Genomic DNA, 19,097 nt, shown 5'->3' on the forward strand with positions numbered 1-19,097 from the left:
CTCCTTAGTTCTCGATGGCCTATAAGCCTTAACTGTCCGACTGCCTGTGAGCCCCAGACTCTTATGGAGCCCTAGTTTGTCTGTAATTAAATTTAATTTTCTCCTGTAATGTCTCATGTCAATTTAATTCTTAGACCAGCCTAAAGAATCTCGAAGACAAGAGGACAACTTTTTCTTCCAAACAGCAGCAAGACCACAGAAATCTTACTTACCATTGTAATTACGCATGTAACCCATGCTTCAGTGGAGTGCCCACCAGGTCACTGCTGTGGTCACTGATTACCTGGGCTATTTGCTCTTGTGCTTGTCACCCTCTGCTGGGCACTGAGTACTGCATGGTACAACAGGTCCTCAGCCATGTGGCCTTCTACAGTGAGGGGGCAAAATGAGTCCTGTTACTTTGGGGTAAATACTCTGTTGAGAACTGATGGGGTTTTGAGGTGATGGTGGGGTTCAGAAAAAAGAATTATTGAAGACATCTTTTGCAAAAAGGTAACTTTATTAAAGCACAGGCACAGGACCCGTGGGCATAAAAAGCAGCACTGGGGTTGTGCAGAGTGACTGGTTATATACTATGAAGTAGGGGGAGGTAAAGTCAAGAGGACGTTTCTTAAAGGGATTTTCATACGCTAAAGACTCCCAGATTACTGAAGTCCTAGCTATTGTCAAACTAAGGTTTTCCCCTCTAGCAAAGCATTGACATTAAGACAGTAGGGAGTGCCTGGAGAAAAGTTATACTCTGTTTTTGCCTCAAGTATTTGTCCATGGGCTGCAGGTTATAAGGAAATTTAATTTTACCTGCCATTTTCTTCCTGCCTTTGTTCCCCATATCTCTACGGAGGGGAAGGTGATGTTAGGGCTCCATGAAACTGAGTCTACAGGTTTCTGTATATTAGGTGATTGAGAAGATTGCCTTTTTCTTGTAATTTACTCAGATATTTGTAAACTGATGGAGACTCATGTCCTGTATAACTGGGATCTCTCTCAGTTAACCATTTGTTTCCTTTCTTTTCCTTTGTTCTTGGGCAGCCAGGAGTGCCCGAGGAATATCACACATATTCTACCTGGTGGGAAGAGGTGTGTGCTAGCTTGTACTTTGCCCTCAGCCTGCCTTATGCTCCCTCATCAGAAGGACCAAACTGACTTATTTAGGGTTTAATTAGTGGCCCTTCCTGTTATCACCACCTCAGCCCTGCTGGACTCAGATATGAGTTCCTGGGGGCAGGGACATCAGTGTGAGAGCCAGTAAAGTTAATTCATATGTCTGGACTCACAAAATGGAGGCCACCCTAGGGGCCTGGCCCAGGTCACAAGCCTAAACCCGAGTCAGCCTGTCCCTTTGGGGAAACACCTATCAAAGGGAATGGAACATACTCCAGTCACAACCCTTCAGCTCAACTTTAGCTAGCTCATCTTACCCTGGAAAATAGGATCTATTAGCTGATTGTGCCATTTCTGCCTATAGAACCTCTTCTCAGGTTCTATAAAACTCGGACTTGTCCCAGATGCCTCGGGAAGTGTCCCCTGCCTGTGAGCACTATTACCTTCCGCCCCAATCATGGAATATTTTCCCTTGCATAAAGGACATCAGACTCATCACTAAATTGATTTAGTTTTGTCATTAGGCAGAGGTGAAGGTCCTGCTGCACTGAGAAATGCACCTCCCCTCAGTGGGTAGGCCCTGCCCCTAGATCACACTTGTTCCCCCTAATTCTGTTACTGTGAGTTTTCTGACAATGGACTGCTGACTAGGAAGCAATAATGGGGAGCATTTTCAGTAGAGAATTTAAAAACAGTAATGAAACTGAAGTCAGTCGACGTAACATGTGCCTGCAGTTCAAAAGAAAGTCATTGAGAAAATGCTCCCGGGCCCCCACCAAACCTCATATTGGTCTCAGTTCTAATTAGTTGCTATGATTACTGCTGAGTTTATGCACACAGACACACACTTACATGATCCAAATTAACCCATTTTTAGTGAACACTGTATTCTATATGGCAGTTAATTTCCGAAACTCCCAGTTATACAATCCTGTTGCCCTGACCCACCCTACCCCTGAGGACTCAGCCACAGGACTGTTTCCAAGGGTATGTTTGCAAGGGCAGAATGGCTCAGAGTTGTTGGAACTCTCCTCCAGACACACGTCATATCTTTGCTCCATGTGGTATCATATCTTCTCACATTTAAACCATTTATTTGAAATAAACGGTGTGATACGTCTATATTTTGGTCTTTGTCCACAGTTGCTGGCTCAGCTCCCCAAACACTTGGAATTTCTGGAGCAGATAAGAGCAATGGGAGCATCTTTTGTTACAATATTTGGTCTTTTGTCCTCAGTTCCTGAAATCACTTCAGAGCCATAAAGGTGAAATGGGTGTCTTGTTATTCATAACAAGCACCTTTCCACTACAACTGGGTTTATGTTAATGAGGTAACTTTTGGAAACCCTCAAGGCTGGGGGCTGGTTGCCAGGGAAACCAACCAGGCTTTGAGGGTTGGAATTTTCCTTCCCACTGCTTCCTCCTATACCTCTGGGGAGTGAGGCTGGAGGTTGAAGCAATCACCAATGACCAAAGATTTAATCAATCATGCCTATGTAATAGCGCCTACACAAAAAACAAAAAAAGGAGAGTTTCAGAGGTTTTCCAAGCTGGTGAACCAGAATGCATCCATGAGCTGGGAGAATGGCACTTCCCAAACTCTACTGGCACAGAAGCTCCAGTGTTAAAGATCCTTCTGGACCTCACCCAATATATTTCTTTATCCAGCTGTAGATTCATATCCTTTAACATCCCTGGCCATAAACCAGTATCTAGTAAGAAAACTGGTGTCCTGGGTTCTGTGCTCCTCTAGCAAATTAATTAAACCCAAGGAGGGGGATCGTAGGTACCTCTGTTTTATAGCCAGTTGGTTAGAAGCACAGGTAATAATCTGAACGTGAGATTGGCATCCAAAGTGGGGTAAGTACTGTCGGGCTGAGTTCTTATTCATGGAACCTCTACTATCTCCAGACAGTGTTAGAATTGAGCTAAATTTGCGGGACACCCAGTCAGTGCCCACTGAGAACTGGAGAATTGCTTGATGGCACTGAATAAAACCCCACACACTGGAAAAAGTAACAGAGCAGTGAGTGTAGAGGCAGCAAGGATTTAGAGTCTTATTTGTGTTTAAATTCTAAAACAGTAGAACACAGTGTGAACTGCGAGGTATAGTATTTTGGTAACAGTTCATTTCGGACCATGAATAAAGTAAGTTACTAAATTTGGATATCTTTATTACTGTTTATCTTTTTAAAATTATTTTAAAACTGGAGAACTAATCAAGAAAATGAGTATTATGGGAAATAATTTTGAGGAATAGAGGGAGGGAGTGTATAAAAAATGATCTATTCCAAATGTCAAATATACTAGGCACAGAGCACCTGGGCGGTTCAGTTGGTTGAGCGTCTGACTCTTGGTCTCAGCTTAGGTCATGATCTTAGAGTCATCAGTTTGAGCTCCACATTGGGCTCTGCGCTGGGTGCAAAGCCAACTTAAAAAGAAAATACACCAAGCACACCAAATACTGAATTCCAATGGTGGACAAATTTGTTCTCAAGCTGTGTGCTTTCCTACATTATTGTTATTGTTACTGTTATTTGAAGATTTATTTTTAAGTAATCTCTACACCCAACATGGAGCTCAAACTCACAACTCCGACAAGAGTCTCATGCTCTACCAACTGAGTCAGCCAGGCGCCCTTCTCCTATATTATTATTGCTACCTTTCTAGGATAGTTTCAGATAGAACCTAGAATGCAAGAGAGTGATGTAGATGAACTACAAGATCTCTGTAGTTATTCATTCACTCAAAAAAAAAAAACACTTACTGGGCACCTTTATGGCATGCTTGGCATGCTCAGATCACTGCACTTGACCCTAAAGAAGGTTATAGAGCTGAGGAAACTAAGATTTCCCTTTTAATTCCAAAACTGACAAAAATAGCAACAGATCAAGGTTAAATATCTTAGTCTTTAAATGGCTACAATTATGGTATCATTTCAAAAATGCACCTATTAAAAAAGGGGATTTATAGGAGGAAAGCACACACTTATAAGATAGTAGTTGATAAACAGAAAGCCCGTTTATGTTATTATATATTTATAAGATGAGTCCTAACCTGCTGTTGAGAGACTAGTAATTGTAGAAAAACTCCCTCATAATGGTGAGCAACGCAAGCTCCAACACCATCCAGACATTTAGAGAGCCTCTTGACATGTCTCTGGAACATGTTGTAAAGTGCATTTTCCTGATTTATTTAATAAAAGCAATTCTTGCTCATTATTCCTCTTATTATCATTGGTAATAATAATAACAGGGTGTTTGAACATGTTACTTTAGCTCTGGGATTGGCCAGAAGGGAAGCTTATATCCTACTGTTTATTACTCATCTAATAGTGGGGACCTATAAACCAACAAGGGTGTGCACGGGATGGAGAGGAGACTCTGCCTTAGGGGATGGGGGAAGGGTGGCTCGTGCCACAGGTGTATCTGCAGGGGGAAGAGCTCCTCATATCTGTGTCTTTCCCCCACAATACAATGTTCAGAAGATGCTGGTCCAGTCCCTCTCTCAGACCGTGCCTGAAGGATGTCCAACATCACAGGTGGAAATGCTCCAAAATTGATGAGGTCTTTGCTTTTGTACCCATCTCTGCCATTGTGAAGATGTGAGCCCACATTCTTTCTGTGACATGCAGGCACCATGGTGGCCTCCTTCATTAGACCTTTGAAGACACTGCTTAACAGAAACAGCCACAACATACAGGAAGACAGAGTCTCTCACTTTGGACACTGATCTAGAAAAGGCAAGGGTGACAAAAACCATCAGACCTTGAAGCCAACTGCCTCTGTAAGTGCATGGGTGGAAAGTTTCTCTCTGCTTTAAAAATAATAACTAGCAATTTCACACTGTGCCGGAGTCTACAAGAGGCTTAGCCTCATGTCATCTTACCTGTCACAGGCCTGACTTCCTGTAGAACATAGGTTCAATCCTCCTTGTCCTGGACACAAAGGAGCTGCAGGTCAACTGGGGACACCAGGAAAAGGAGGTTCCAGCATTGATCTGGGTCTGATGTTCTGCTCCTCCATTTACTAGAGGTGGGAACTGAAGTATTTGCTCAAATATTCTGAGCCCCATTTTCCTCATCTGTATAATATAAGCCGTAATGTCAAACATATTAGCCTGTTACGAGGGTGAGGCAAAACCATATGTCCAACAGCTAGCACTCAATCAATGTCCTTCTCATTACAGTCCAGCTCAAGGTGGGTTGTGGCACTCAGCGGTCTTCCCCGTTGCTCAAAGTCTTGAGAGAGTCTCCTTTCCAAATTCTAGTAAAGGTCCGAATAAGGAAAGTGAATTGGATATTTTCATTTATTTCCTCCCAAGGAACTTAAAGATAAATCTGATCAAGATATTACCTCACTGGTGTTTAAAGGCAAAGTATAATAACTTTCATGATTTAGATAGAGAAACTGAGGATTGGAGAAATTAGGGAATTGCTCACAAGTATGTAATAAGCTGGAGTTTTTACTCTGAGAGTACCAGAGCTGGGTTTGTTTGTTTCTTTGTTTCCCCCCTAAGGGTCCTTCCACTATTATCAGGTTGGTGAACAAGGACATTCTTTCTACAGTGTGAGTAAAATGAATTAGAACCAATATTGGTAAACAGAACTCTTTACAGTTTACAAATCATTTTCAGAAAAATATCTCCCTAATTTTATAACCTAAAATTCCAAAAGTAATACTTTCGAGATAAGTATTACTATTATGATTTACAAATGAAACTGAAATTCTATTCTAAGATGTTCCTTGACCTTTCCTAAGTCATGGAGTTCAAATAAGTAGAGCCCAGATCAGTGTGACTCCAAACATGGTTCCACCATTATGCATTATACACTATTCTTGCACATGTAATATGAAAATTGTATGAGTATTCTGTTTAAAGTATAGTTCCCTGCCCTCACATTCCTCACCACCTGGCACCTTTATCTTTTCTCTTAGTCCAAGAGGCTTCCAACTTTCAAATTCTTGCTCCACTGTTCAGCTTGACTTGATTCATACCTTCCTTTCAGATCTCAGGGTATCCTGATTCTTCACCTCTCCTGTGTGCTTTCCAAGAGCATGCTGCGAGGCATGAGCTTGTCAGTTCCTACTTTATCTTCTGACTTTAAAACTCAGTCCTCCATGAGAGATAATCCAGGGTTTGTGGGTCTTGAAGTTTATGCAATTTGCGGAGGAGGGGGGGAGGCCTCTATAGACAAGAAAAACAAAATTAGGTACAGAGCCTTGGAAGAAGCCCTTCTAGGTGAGGGGATCTAAAACCCATGCTTCCAAGATTCATAGTAGATTGGCTGACTCTGCCTCTCTCCCCATGTAAGATACAACTCTAGTCGGGCTACCCATTAAGTCTGCCTGGGGCCAGAGGCCAAGCTTGCAGGCTTCCCCACTTAACTCCCACAGCACAGTCAAGAAGGTGTGATGGCTTCCATTTTATAATTCTATTCTTTTCTAATTTATTATTTTCCAGTCAAAGTTTGAGTTTCTTGAACTCAAGGAGCCTGCTTTCTATTTCTCGGTAGGACCCCTCACTGACCTCAGCATAATCTTGAGCTCAGAAATGTTTTTGGAATGAATGGATATTTGAAAAGATGGGTGAATAGAGTAAATGTTCAATAAGTACTTTTTGAATTTATAGCAGAAAATGTAATGATTTTAATAATTACCACTTATTGAGTATCTATTATAATCCAGTTACTCTTCATATGTTATCTCTCATCATAGCAATCCTGCAGGGTGGGAGTTATGATCTCTAATTTATAGCTGAAGAGACTGAGGTTCTTCATGATTAAGTCACTTGCCCAATCTTAGACAGTAAGTGGCAGAGCCAAGACCCATTACTCTAAAGCCCAAGTTCTTACCACCTCACTCAACACCTTTGAAGTCAGAACCAGTATACTTCGATCAGGTGAACAGAGTCCAGCCCGGTTGGGCACCTGCTCATCGTGTCTGCTTCACCTGTGAATGAGGAAGTGAAGGCAAGTCCCTTCCTGCTTTAGCAGGCTTTGTCTTCTGCTTCCCCTGTTCCCCCTGGACATTGGACATCTTCCCAGTAACATATTAGTCCCATGAATTTGAACAGTGGGCAAAAATTCTCTCAATGTGTCCTCAGTAGGAAGTAAAATTATAAACGTTAACTTGGCAAACAAAATAACTATGCCAAGGAGACCAGAGTTCTGGGGACCACACTGGTGAACGTTGCCTGGGCCCCAGCAGAGGCGGGGAGGCAAGCGAGATAGTCTGGTGCTTTTGCCTTCTGCCCCAGACCGTTCTGCAGATAAACTAGCAGAAAGATGCCCTTTGTGGTAAGACTCTGTGATCATAGGGGAATTGTGAGGATGAATGCCAGATTCCCACCAAGTGCTGGTAATGAGGAGATCTCTCTTGGGCAATTTTTGTATGATGAAAATGTGGTGGTGCTTTTAAGAGGTTTCAAGAGCCTTAGGCAAAAGATGCTCTGATAACTTTGGAATGAGGTGCTCAAAGGCTTCCACCTCCATTATACCATTGAAGTCTCTATAGCCCTTTCAGGGTGAGGCTTGAGGCAGTCATAGTAATTCCCATTCTATAGAGGGGAAATTGGGAACCCAGGATCACAGAACCCAGGAGGTCACTGTATTCATTCTATATTTGGCATAGCATGTGATTGTTCCAAATACAAGAGGTTTCTAGAAGACAAGGTGAACTAGAATCTTCCTTTTGTATTCTACTCTAGTTCAATTTGGTATTCTAAGAATGCTGGTTGATGCTGGGTAAAGTGCATATGGGAAAATGGTGACGATGATGACCATCGTGACTGTGGCCTACAGCAGAGACCTGAATTCACATAGGTGTGACAGCATAAAGGACATGAGGTAACTCACCTGTCCCCAAGTCCTTGAGTACTGAGGCCCAAAGGACCTTGCAGAATCCTTCTAGCCCAGTGACACACCACTCATGATGTGACCCACAAAAAAGGAGGGGTGGAAGATTGGAATCAACATGCTCTTCAGTTTATAGCCCAGGTTTGTAGTCCATTTTTCCAGAATGCCAGGCCATTCCCTGAGCTAGCCAGACAATAACTGATTCCTGTAGGAATGTCTGGCTTTGTCTGGACTGCTGGCAAATGAGGACATGTACTGCTCAGCTCCTTTTTTAAGAAAGGACTTGAAGAGTGTGTCTACCTAATGGGTGCCAGATTTTAGCTTCCTCAGAATCCACTTCAACTTCCTTGGAGGAGCCAGGTGGGGACAGGTGGTCATATAAAGACCCAGTGATTTCACACCAATGTGGGACTCCTTGGTTAGGCAGTCCTTGCTCTGCAACTCCCCATCGAGCTGGCAGAGACTTTAGGTGTGCATCTTATGGGTCCCTCTGCCCAATTCTGCTTGCTCCCCTTCTTTCACACATACTCCCCCGAAACCATTTTCATTCTTAACTCTACCTCAGTAGAGGGTTTCCTGGGGAACCCAACTAACATACCTCCCTTAACTTTCAAAAAATACTGGTACCTAGTGCTGGAATGAAAGTAGAGAAATGTTAAGATCTTGCACCCAATAGGAGGAAAAGAAAGAACCCAGCACACAGGTTCACCAGAGGAAGAATAGCCTAAGTGACCAGAGGCATGCATGGCAGTGGTTGGCCCCAGAACTAAACATGGGCTACAGAGACCAGGTCATCAAGCTGCCTTGAAAACGCAGCTAACTGTACCCAGGGGGTAATGCCAAGGCACCAAGCTTTCACTCCACCATCTAAGGAGTGGGGGGAATTGAAAAGTAAGGCTTTTTGCAGACTAAGTTACTTTGAGGCTTGAGTGAATTACTGCTCTAAGCTTCAGGTTCCCCACATGTAAAGTAGGACAAGTAACACATGTTGTTAAGGATTACCTTTCATTTGATCTAGGGATGATTCTCTTCTCAAGCTCCATGTCTGGATCAAGTGCATCAATCTTCTTGTCCTGAACTTTGTGCCTTGATGAAGAGACAAGGACTCAAGTCCTTGTCCAGTGCCACATAGTCTTTCAGATAGCTGACCCATGTCTGAATACAAGCCTTCCACCCCATTTCACAACCTGAGTTTACCTGAGTATAAGGGGAAAAATACATACCTGTACACAGGTCCATTTGGAGCCTTTCTGTGTATGATCCAAGGGAAATTTCTTACTGGGAAAGAGAGCAGCTCCAGTCTAGCTTGGTCCCAAAATGACTTGGTTACCCCCAGAGGTGAATTCCATCTGGGAGATGCAGAATCTCTAGCCTCCAGAAGTTCTGGGTTCCGTGTTTTCAGAACTGAGCAATTTTTATGGGTATCAGGGGTCAAGAAGCGAGTGTGTTTTAAAAATACACTTTTTTTTTATTAAAGTAGGATGTATATTAAGAAAAGCACATAAATCAAAATGTTCAAGATAATTAGTCATCAGGGAAATGCAAATGAAACCACAACGAGATACCACCACACACCCACTAGGATGGCTATAATCAAAAAGACAGATAACAACAAGTATTGGTGAGGGTGTGGAGCAATCAAAACCCTCATATGCTGCTCGTGGGAAAGTAAAATCGTGCACCCCCTGTGGAAATTGTTTTCTGGCAGTTTCTCAAAAAGTTCAGCAAAGGGTTATCATATGACCCAACACTTCCACTCCTCGGTGCATACCCACGAGAAGTGGAAACATTTCTACACAAACACTTGCACATTAATCTTATAGCCCATTATTCATAAGGGCCATAAGGTGGAAACAACCCAAATATCTACCAGCTGATGAATTGATAAATAAAAGTGGTATATCCACACAATGGAATAATATTTGGCCATAAAAAAAAATAAAGTGCTGATTTGTGCCACAGTACAGATGAACCTTGAAAATATTATGCTAAATGAAAAAAGCCAGTTGCAAAAGACCACATATTGTATGATACCATTTATACTAAATGTGAAGAATAGGAAAATTTACAGAGACAGAAAGTAGGTTAGTAATTGCTTAAGTCTGAGAAGGAGGGGACTATAGGAAGGTGATAGCTAAAGGGTACAGTTTCTTTTAGTGGTGATGAAAAGGTTCTAAAATTGACTATAGTAAGTGATTGTATATATCTGTATATACTAAAAACTATTAAATTGTATAATTTAAATGGATGAATTCTATGATATGTGAATTGTATCTCAATAAAACTGTTATTTTAAAATGTTCAGCTCAAAAATGTCTAGCTCAATGAATTATTCAAAAAATGAATACCTTAGGGTTCCTTGGTGGCTCAGTCAGTTAAGCATCTGACTCTTGATTTCAGCTCAGGTAAGTTTGAGCCCCACATGGGGCTCTACACCGATAGCATGAAGCCTGCCTGGGATTTTCTCTCTCCCTCTATCTCTGTCCCTCCCCTGCTTTCTCTCTCTCCCTCTCTCTCTTCCTCCTCCTCTTCCTCCTCCTGTGCTGGTTCTCTCTCTCAAAAATAAATAAATAAATGTTAAAAAATGAATAACTCATGTAACCATCACCTAGGTCAAGAGAAGGAACATTCTAGGGACACCTGGGTGACTCAGTCAGTTAACATTGGGCTCTTGGTTTCTGCTCAGGTCATGATCTCACAGTTTGTGGGTTTGGGCCCAAATCAGGCTCCTCGCTGACAGTGCGGAGCCTGCTTCAAAATCTTTCTCTCTCTGTCCCACATCTCCTGTTGTTTCTTGCTCTCTCTCAAAATAAATACATTTTAAAAAATTTTTTAAAAAAGGAGTAGAATATTCTAGAACCCCAGAAGCCTCCCTACCTCCTGTGAGGAAATGTATTTTTTGTTTATTCATTGAGTCCCCTATTTCCAGAAATCTTACTGTGCATCTCTGGAGTAAGTCATTTAGTGTGCTTGGTATTAACTTCCAATGGGTCTGTAATAAAACATGGGAACTTCCCTGGTTATCTTTCTCATGAAGAACAGTGTTAAGTTCCAGGTTCCCATCTTAAGGAGGGCACTGACACATTTGGGCTCATCTCAAAAATATGGGCAGAGTAGGGAGAGGACCAGTTCAAGTGAACAACAGCTGAGGAGCCAGGTATATGTTAGCCTGGAGAAAAGACATCCTGGGGGGACCTAATTGTTGTCTTCCCCTATTAAGGTGTTGACACATGAAAGCGAGGACACCTGTGCTGCGTCACCCCTACTGGATATCTGAGAGCAGGAGTCGGGCAATCCTACTATGTACAGTTGTCCAGCACTACCTTTGGTACTCGACACACAGACATCATCAAAATCAGTTACCGAGGGCCTGATATGTGTCAGGCATTTTCTCAAGTCTGCGCAAAGACCTTGCCAGATGGGTGTGATTATCCACATTTCACAAATGAAGGGTTAACTGGCTGGAGAAGAGTTCCTGGTGGGGATAGATGGCACAATGTGGTCCTCTCCAGCCCCAGCACCTTTATCCTGATTTGAATCCTACATGCTGGCGGTAGGTGTGGTCTTTAGAGCTGCAAGGCCCCTTAGCCTGTCCTTGACCACTCCCACTTGACCAACCTCCCATAACCATGCCAAGAAACCCAAGCTGAAGGAAAAGGTATTCTTACTTTCACTCCAAAATCCATTCCCAGGAACCAAGGAACAACTCCCTCAAACACAAAGTCAGCACGTCCATTACATGGAACCAGAGAGACATAAGGAGACTGAGGAGCTTCCAGGAAGGAAGGAGAAAGAGGGATGATACCAACATGCCATAAACAAGCTGTGGTCATCGGGATGATGCTGTCCCAGTGGGTGGTCCTGCCTCTTCCTTGGAAATTCACATTTCAGATTCTATTCATCCTGAAGGCCTATTGCCATGTACTATGAGCTGAGCTGGATGCTTCCCTTTGTGATAGCCCCCGTGGAACCCCATAGCATCCCTGTGAAACATGCAACATCATCCCTTTTAAAGATGATGAAACCAAGATTCTGACCAGCAGCTGCATGAATCTCTTCAGGAAACGTTGGTCTAAAAAGGCTATTTTGGGTTTATTCATGGCTTCTCATCTAACCTGCTGTGAGATGACCCACACACATCACCCCTTCCAGGCCTCAGTTTCCCAATCTGTAAGCATGGAGCATGGGACTACGGCTGCACAGTAGCTTGAAGAAATGGTCTGAAAAGAACAAAGAAAGTGCTTTTCCAAATATGGGTCTTTGCAGGAGCACCATTTGGGTGCAGCCCCTGGTTATGGCTTAAATTGTTCAGAGTTGACCATACAGAAAATTACTCATATGGCTGAGATTTGGGCAGATGGCATTAAGAGATCTGACAAAGTTGTTCTAGATGTGAAAGCAAAGTCTCCATGCCCCAAAAGTTCTCGAACGTTTCTGTCTCTGAAGCTCTGGTCAAATATGTGTGTCATAAATTTGCTTTCAGTTTCCTTTGACAGAGGTGGGGAGCTGATAGGTGGGGGAAACCTGCTTTTTTTCCTCAGATGCTGTAATGCATACTTAATAGATGTGCAATTATGATCACCCAGTGAGGGCTCTCACAGCTTCTCGACTTCTGAACACTAACCTGGCAACCCACGCCACATCCCTGCGGCCTGGCCCTGGTCCAGGCTTCTGAGTCTTATCTGTCAGACCCTTAATAAAAACAGGAACTGGATCCTTAATGACCCAGGGGCTATCTCTAGCTCCTTTCTTGCCTGGTCTACTCTGGGCTCTCAAATGGCCTCCAAGCTCTGAAGGAAAGGTTTTTCCCAGCTCAGCAAAGGGCCACACACATCTCGGGCTTCTATAGCTGTGGCTCAGAGTTTAGCCTCTTAGGGCTGGAAGAGCTTTGTAAGTCCTTAGATTCATTCCACTGACACCAGGTCGGCCACATGCAGGGTTCCCAAACCTCGCTGCCTTCTCCTTTCTTTAGGTCCACATCTGTGCAGGCCTTGTGAATCTTTTAATCAGATCATCCAGTCGTGGCCAAAGATTCTCACCATCCCGTGCCAGCTAGATCCTTAGGCGGGCACAGATGGTGACTTGGTAGCTCCTATTTGCACCTGCTGTTTTAGAGGACTCAAGAAGTGGAAGTCCTCGTAGACTCAGCATGCGTCCTGTGGTAGCCCCTGACCTTGTCCTAGTGTGCTTGTGCTAATAGCACTGACTGTGTGTTCAGTTGTATCGACAGACTCTTGTAATTGTTAAGTTCTCCTGGGCACATGGGCTATTTTCCCAAATGCAATCTATTTGCCTTAAGGAAGGAAGAATGCATCTTACACTTTATCGCCCAGCATAGAGCCTAGCAGTGGTAGTAATAATAATAGTCACGAGTTATGAGAGCTCTGTGTCAGACACCATGAAAGGAATTATTAATACATTCATTTATTTTACTTTGATAAGAATAGCACAATTAAATATTGTTACCATTGTAAGACAAAGAAACAAGGATCAGGTTTGTTAAGGGATTTGTTCCAGGTCATATAGCCTATAAATGATAGAATCAGCATTCAAACCCAAGACAATCTGAGAACAAGTTGTATTAAGCTAAGCTAAACTATGCTGTGTAACAAGTAACTCTGAAATTTCAGTGGCCATATATACATATACAGGTAATGCAAGTCTATTTCTCACCCATCCAAAAGCTGCTACAGGTCTGAGCGTCTCTCCAGAGTTGTTGCCCTCCTTGACGCCATTCAGCAACCCTGTCTCTTTCCATCTGGTTTCCTCCACCCTGACGTGTGGCCTTTCCGATCCGTCTATCTGAGGGGGCTGGAAAGTTGTGCGGAGCTTCCACGGCTAGACGTGAACATGACCAGACGGTGTCACTTCCACCCATATTCTGTGAACAGATCACTCACATGCCCCCCACCTGACTCCTCTGTGTTCAGAAAAGAGGAAAATCAGAAATGAGGAAGCCCTAGCAATCTGCTACAGAAGCTTATGTGTATTCCACCATGCTAAGCTGCCTCTAAAACCTGAAATTAAAAAACAAAGTACTTTCTGACTAACATCACCACCAGGGCATCGCTGGGATACAAAAGATTATAAAGGAAGAGGTAGGGGGGCGCTTCACTCTTGAGAAAAAACGCAGGCTTTGATATGTTTAATCAGCCTCCAAATCCCCAACCTAATTATCACCCAGACAGAGGAGCTGGGCTGCCCTTGCTTCCCCTCATTCTGATTATTGATCTTCTGTGACTTCTCATTAAGGTGTCCCTAGTATCCGCTATACCCTAATCTTCATGCACACAAATGTGCGGATGGTGTGCACAGCAGAGGGGAACGTCAAGAGGCAGACACTGTTGGTGCAGTTTTGGGCACTGGACAGACACATGGCTTTCATATTCAGGTTCTTATTAACCCTCACAACAAACCTATTTGGTGTAGCGTTTGGTACTCTCACCCGTCGTACGGAGCAGGAATCAGAGCCTCCGAGTGATTACACTACTTTCCCAAAGTTACACACTGGGATCTTCTCATTCGAAACCCTCAGCTTTTCCACTACAATCACACTTAATTTTCCCCACCCCCTTTTATTTCCTTAAGTAGATTTCAGTTGCACTGAACTGTACTAATCATAATACTTATTTCTTGATACACTCTTATCTTTGTTTCATGCACAACCCTGCTTGGGTTTCTTTGCTGTTTTGTTTCATTTTTATTTTTAAAGACAAACTCCCAGAAACATACCACCCAGCACGCGGTTTTTCTTCATCCTATCCTCCCTGCCTCCTCCACCAACGTAATGTAGCCAATATACTAAATTCCAGAGGCATCATTTCCTGCTTTCCTTTTTACATTATTTTATCCAGTTTATATGTATTCTTATATTTACTTTATTTTTTTTAATTTTGTAAAATGAGTATAATTGTCATAAATTATATTTTGCACTGAATATGATAGTAAGGTTGATCCACGTTGTGTGTCACAGTGGTTCATTCCTTTCGAACACTGTATAATATTATTGTATGAATTATTCATGTTACAGTCTATTCTCTTATCACTGCTATTGTGAGCAATATTGCCATGAAATGTCTTTTGGTGGGTGTGAAAAATTTGTCTATGTAACTAGGAGTGAAATTACTATGTGGTGGCATATGGGAAGATTTTCCAAAGTAGTTGTAACAATTTACACACCCATAGGCAATGAAAGATGTGTGGACCTACATCCTCTCCAACATTGGGTCAAATTCTTAAAGTTTCCGAATGAATGGATGCACTTCTCTGATCACTAATGAGGTTGAGTTTGTTCATTAGCTTTATGTTTCCTCTTCTGTGAATGCCTGTCCATGTCTCTTGCCCATTTTTCTACTGGGCTGTTTATGCTTTTCTTATTGACTTATAGGAGTTCTTTGTATACTCTTTCAGCCAACCTGTTTGTAATTTGTCTTTTCAGTTTCTTTAATGAAGTTTCATTTGATGTTCTTTGTTTTAATATCTCTAAGATTAACACTTTCTGTATTTGTTTGACAAACTTTTCCCTGCCCCAAGGTCTAAAAGATACTCATTTATGTGTTCTTTTAAATCTAGGATTTGAAATCTAAAGTTAAAAGTTTTTTTAAACTTTTTTCTTTGACAGTTAAGTCAATCTGAAACTGTTTATTTTTATATGGTGTGAGATAGGGAATATATTTCCTCTTCTCCCATATGGATAATCATTTTTTTCAGCTTTGTTTGTCGAAGAGCTCCCCTTTTCCCCTCAATCAGCCATGCCACCTCTGTCACTTTTCAAAGTTCTAAATCTGCACAGGTCTGTTTCTGCATTCTCCATTCTATCCCATGTGTCCATCCTGTGGCATTGCCAGAATGTCTTCATTACTCAAGCAGAGTGAGATTGGCCTCTCTCCTGGTTCTACTTCTTCCAGCATTGGCAATGACACCATTTCCCTCTAGAACCTTTCAGTCCAGATGAATTTCCTTTTCTCCATAACCTGCTCAATCACAATCTGAGACTCGCTTTACCCGAAGAGTCTCTATACACAGAAGGAAGTGACAGGTCAAGAACTTGATCTCACTGGGCACCATCCCTGAGTATTCTTGCCTGGCTCACCCTACAGTGATCAGGGCCCAGGATTGCACATTTGCTTGTCTACAGCCCCAAACACCTTTGTCTAGATAACCCAACAACCCTTGTCATCCATGGAAGCCCTTACAGTGCCCCAGCTAGGCTGAGTCCCTATCTCCAGTTTTGCTAAAACCCAGAGGAACATGTGATGGGAAGAGAATTCCACAGCCTCTGGGATTGGCTCTGGTTTGTGGATGAGTAAGTCTTGCCTTCCCAAGATGTGATTTAGAGAGAAGATGTGATTAAAGATTAAAGATGTGATTCTTTAAAGAAGATGTAATTTCAGAGTTTCTCTTATTCTTTGTGTACTGAACGGGGTTTAGGAATATCCCTTAAAGGGATTTTTAGATGTGCAAAGGGAGATCTCAGAGTTCAGCGGGATGCTGGAGGTTAAAAGTAAGACTGCTTTATGAGCTGCTAAACAGACATTTTGAAATTGCACAAGGTGGGGACCTTAAAAGAGAGTAGATGGTTGAAAGGGTCTTCAGAGAAAGGATCCTCAGCAACTAAGTGTGGGCATGGCCAGTGAAAAATCTTCCCTATAAGAAAAGGGCCAACAAGTTTCTAGAAACAGTGGTGTCTGACCTTCAGTATGTAGTTTTTTTCCTTCCTTGTGCCAACCAGCTAGCTATTTCTAGCCCTTGGGAAAGTCTGTTAAGCATAATAGCTGTGTGTTCATGTTGCTCTAGGGGAAGAAAAATCAGCTGTAGTCTGAACAGTAGACAAGACAGGGGTTTGGAAGAACAGCTGCCCTAGTGTGGGGGTAGGGAGCAAAATGTAAGTAAGAATCAAGAATTTCCTAAGTGCAAGAATTAGAAGGTAAATATGGCCATGAGAATATAAACTCACAAGCAGGATCATGGGAAATATTGGAGAGGACTCTGGGAAAGGCTCTGGCTTCCCATGGTGCTGAAATGGATGCTCAACCCCTATTATTTAGATGTTAAGGCAAAGGTAAAACAGAAGACTGGAAAATGTGGATTCATTTAGAGATGCATGGATACAGGGGCTGTGAGGGATGTGATGGTCTTGAAAACTTATGGGGCTTCTTTAAGTCTGGTCTGAGACCCTCATTTCACAGTTGCTTTGTGAAAGGAGCAGAGATAGCAAGTGGGCAACTCCAGAAGGTGAAGGATTAACTTATCAAGGTTGAAAGACAAAAATCCATCCCTTAGGGGTCCCTGTATCCTAACCACAGACCCCTCTCCAATCAGGAGCCAGCCAGAGTCAGACGTTGGGTGAGATCTTTCTTTCTCCCTTCTTCTTCCCTATTGTCTGCAGGTATTATGACCAGAGAACATTTGTCAAGTCATTTGGAGATAGTCTGTACCAGGCCAGCTTGGGCAGAGGAAGTGGTAGTACTGAGGGACACTCTAATCATTCACCGTTGATAACTTAGTCTCTCTCTCTCTCTCTCTCTCTCTCTCTCTGTCTCTTCCCTCACCCCCCATATATTTTTCTATTATAGTAAAATATACTTTTTGGCCATTTTCAAGTGTACACCTCAGTGGCATTAAATAAATTCACAATGCTGTGCAACCATTACCACTATTTCCACAATTTTTTTATAACCCTAAACAGAAACTCTGTACTCATTAAATAATAAATTCCCATAAAATTAACAAATGAATAAACAATGAATCTCCACACATCCCCCCATCCAGCGCTGGTAACCTCTATTCCACTTTCTGTTTCTGTGACTTTGTCTATTCTAACTACCTCAGATAAGTGAAATCATATAATATTTGCCCTTTTGTTCTGGCTTATTTCACTTAGCAAAATGCCTTCAAGATTCATCTATGTTGTAGTGTATATCAGAATTTCATTACCTTTTATGGTCTATTATATGTATAAATGTCTGTTATATGTATACACCATACTTCGTTCATTCTCTGTTGATGCAGACTTGGGTTGTTTCCACCTTTTGGCTATTGTGAATACCGCTACTATGAACGTTGACATGTTAGTATCTGTTAGAGTCCCTGCTTTTGATTCCTTTCCATACATATCCAGGAGTGAAATCGCTGGATCATATGGTAACTTTATGCTTAGCTCTTTGAAGGACCACCAAACTGCTTTCCATAGTAGCTAGACCATTTTACATGCCACCAAGCAATGCATAAGTGTTCCAATATCTCCACAACCTCTCTATCATTTATTTTCTGTTTATTTTTATTTTGAAAATAGCTATTTTAATTGGTTATGAAATGGTATCTCATTGGGGTTTTTTGATTTGCATTTCCTTAATGACTAGTGATGTTGAGCATCTTTTGATGTGCTTATTGGCCATTTGTATACATTCTATAGAGAAATGTCTAGTCAAGTTCTTTGACCATTTTTCAATTGGGTTATTTGGTTTTTGTTGTTGAGTTTTAGGAGTTCTTTATATATTCTGGATATCAATCCCTTATCAGTTATGTGATTGGCATTTTTTTCCTCCCATTCTGTGGGTTGTCACTTCAGTCTCCTAGTATCATTTGATGCGCAAAAGTTTTTAATTTTAATTGAGCTCAATTTATTTAGTTTTTCTTTTGTTGCCTGTGCTTTTGGTGTCATATTCAAGACATCATTGCCAAATCTAATGTCATGAAGGTTTCCCCTAAAAGAAGAAGGTTTTCTTCTAAAAGCTGTATAGCTTTATTCTATTCTTATTTTTTAAGTGTTTATTTACTTTCGAGAGAGAGTGTGTGTGTGAAAGCAGGAGGAGGGCAAAAAGAAAAGGGGACAGAGGATCCAAACCAGGCTCTGTGCTGACAGCAGAGAGCCCAAAGTGGCACTCGAACTCATGAACCATGAGATCATGACCTAAGCCAAAGTCAGACACTTAACTGACTGAGCCAGCCAGACACCCCAAAGCTGTGTAGTTTTAGCTCTTTATTGTCTTTGATCCATTGGAGTTAATTTTTTAAATACAGTACAAAATAAAGTTCTAATTTCATTCTTTTGGATGTGGATATCCAGTCTTCCTAGCATCATCTGTGGAAAATTCTGTCCTTTCCATTGAATAATCTTTGTTCCCTTGTTAAAAATCAT

At 42.0% G+C, this 19,097-nt stretch overlaps 1 long non-coding RNA gene across 2 annotated transcripts; it reads right to left on the reverse strand.

Annotated features, from left to right (window-relative positions):
• Positions 1–602: 602 nt before the first annotated feature.
• Positions 603–18,715, reverse strand: LOC106965490 (uncharacterized). Of its 2 annotated transcripts, none has more exons than XR_008300068.1 (4): positions 13,631–18,715; positions 8,960–11,940; positions 6,099–7,052; positions 603–5,366 (listed from the first exon to the last, which is right to left on the reverse strand). It is a non-coding gene; the product is annotated as an uncharacterized LOC106965490 (long non-coding RNA). The 2 variants fall into 2 exon arrangements; XR_008300067.1 differs by having other exon boundaries at positions 603–4,834; positions 4,990–7,052.
• Positions 18,716–19,097: the final 382 nt, after the last annotated feature.

Source organism: Acinonyx jubatus, chromosome B4 (genome assembly GCF_027475565.1).
Source record: "Acinonyx jubatus isolate Ajub_Pintada_27869175 chromosome B4, VMU_Ajub_asm_v1.0, whole genome shotgun sequence".
Lineage (NCBI taxonomy): Eukaryota > Metazoa > Chordata > Mammalia > Carnivora > Felidae > Acinonyx > Acinonyx jubatus.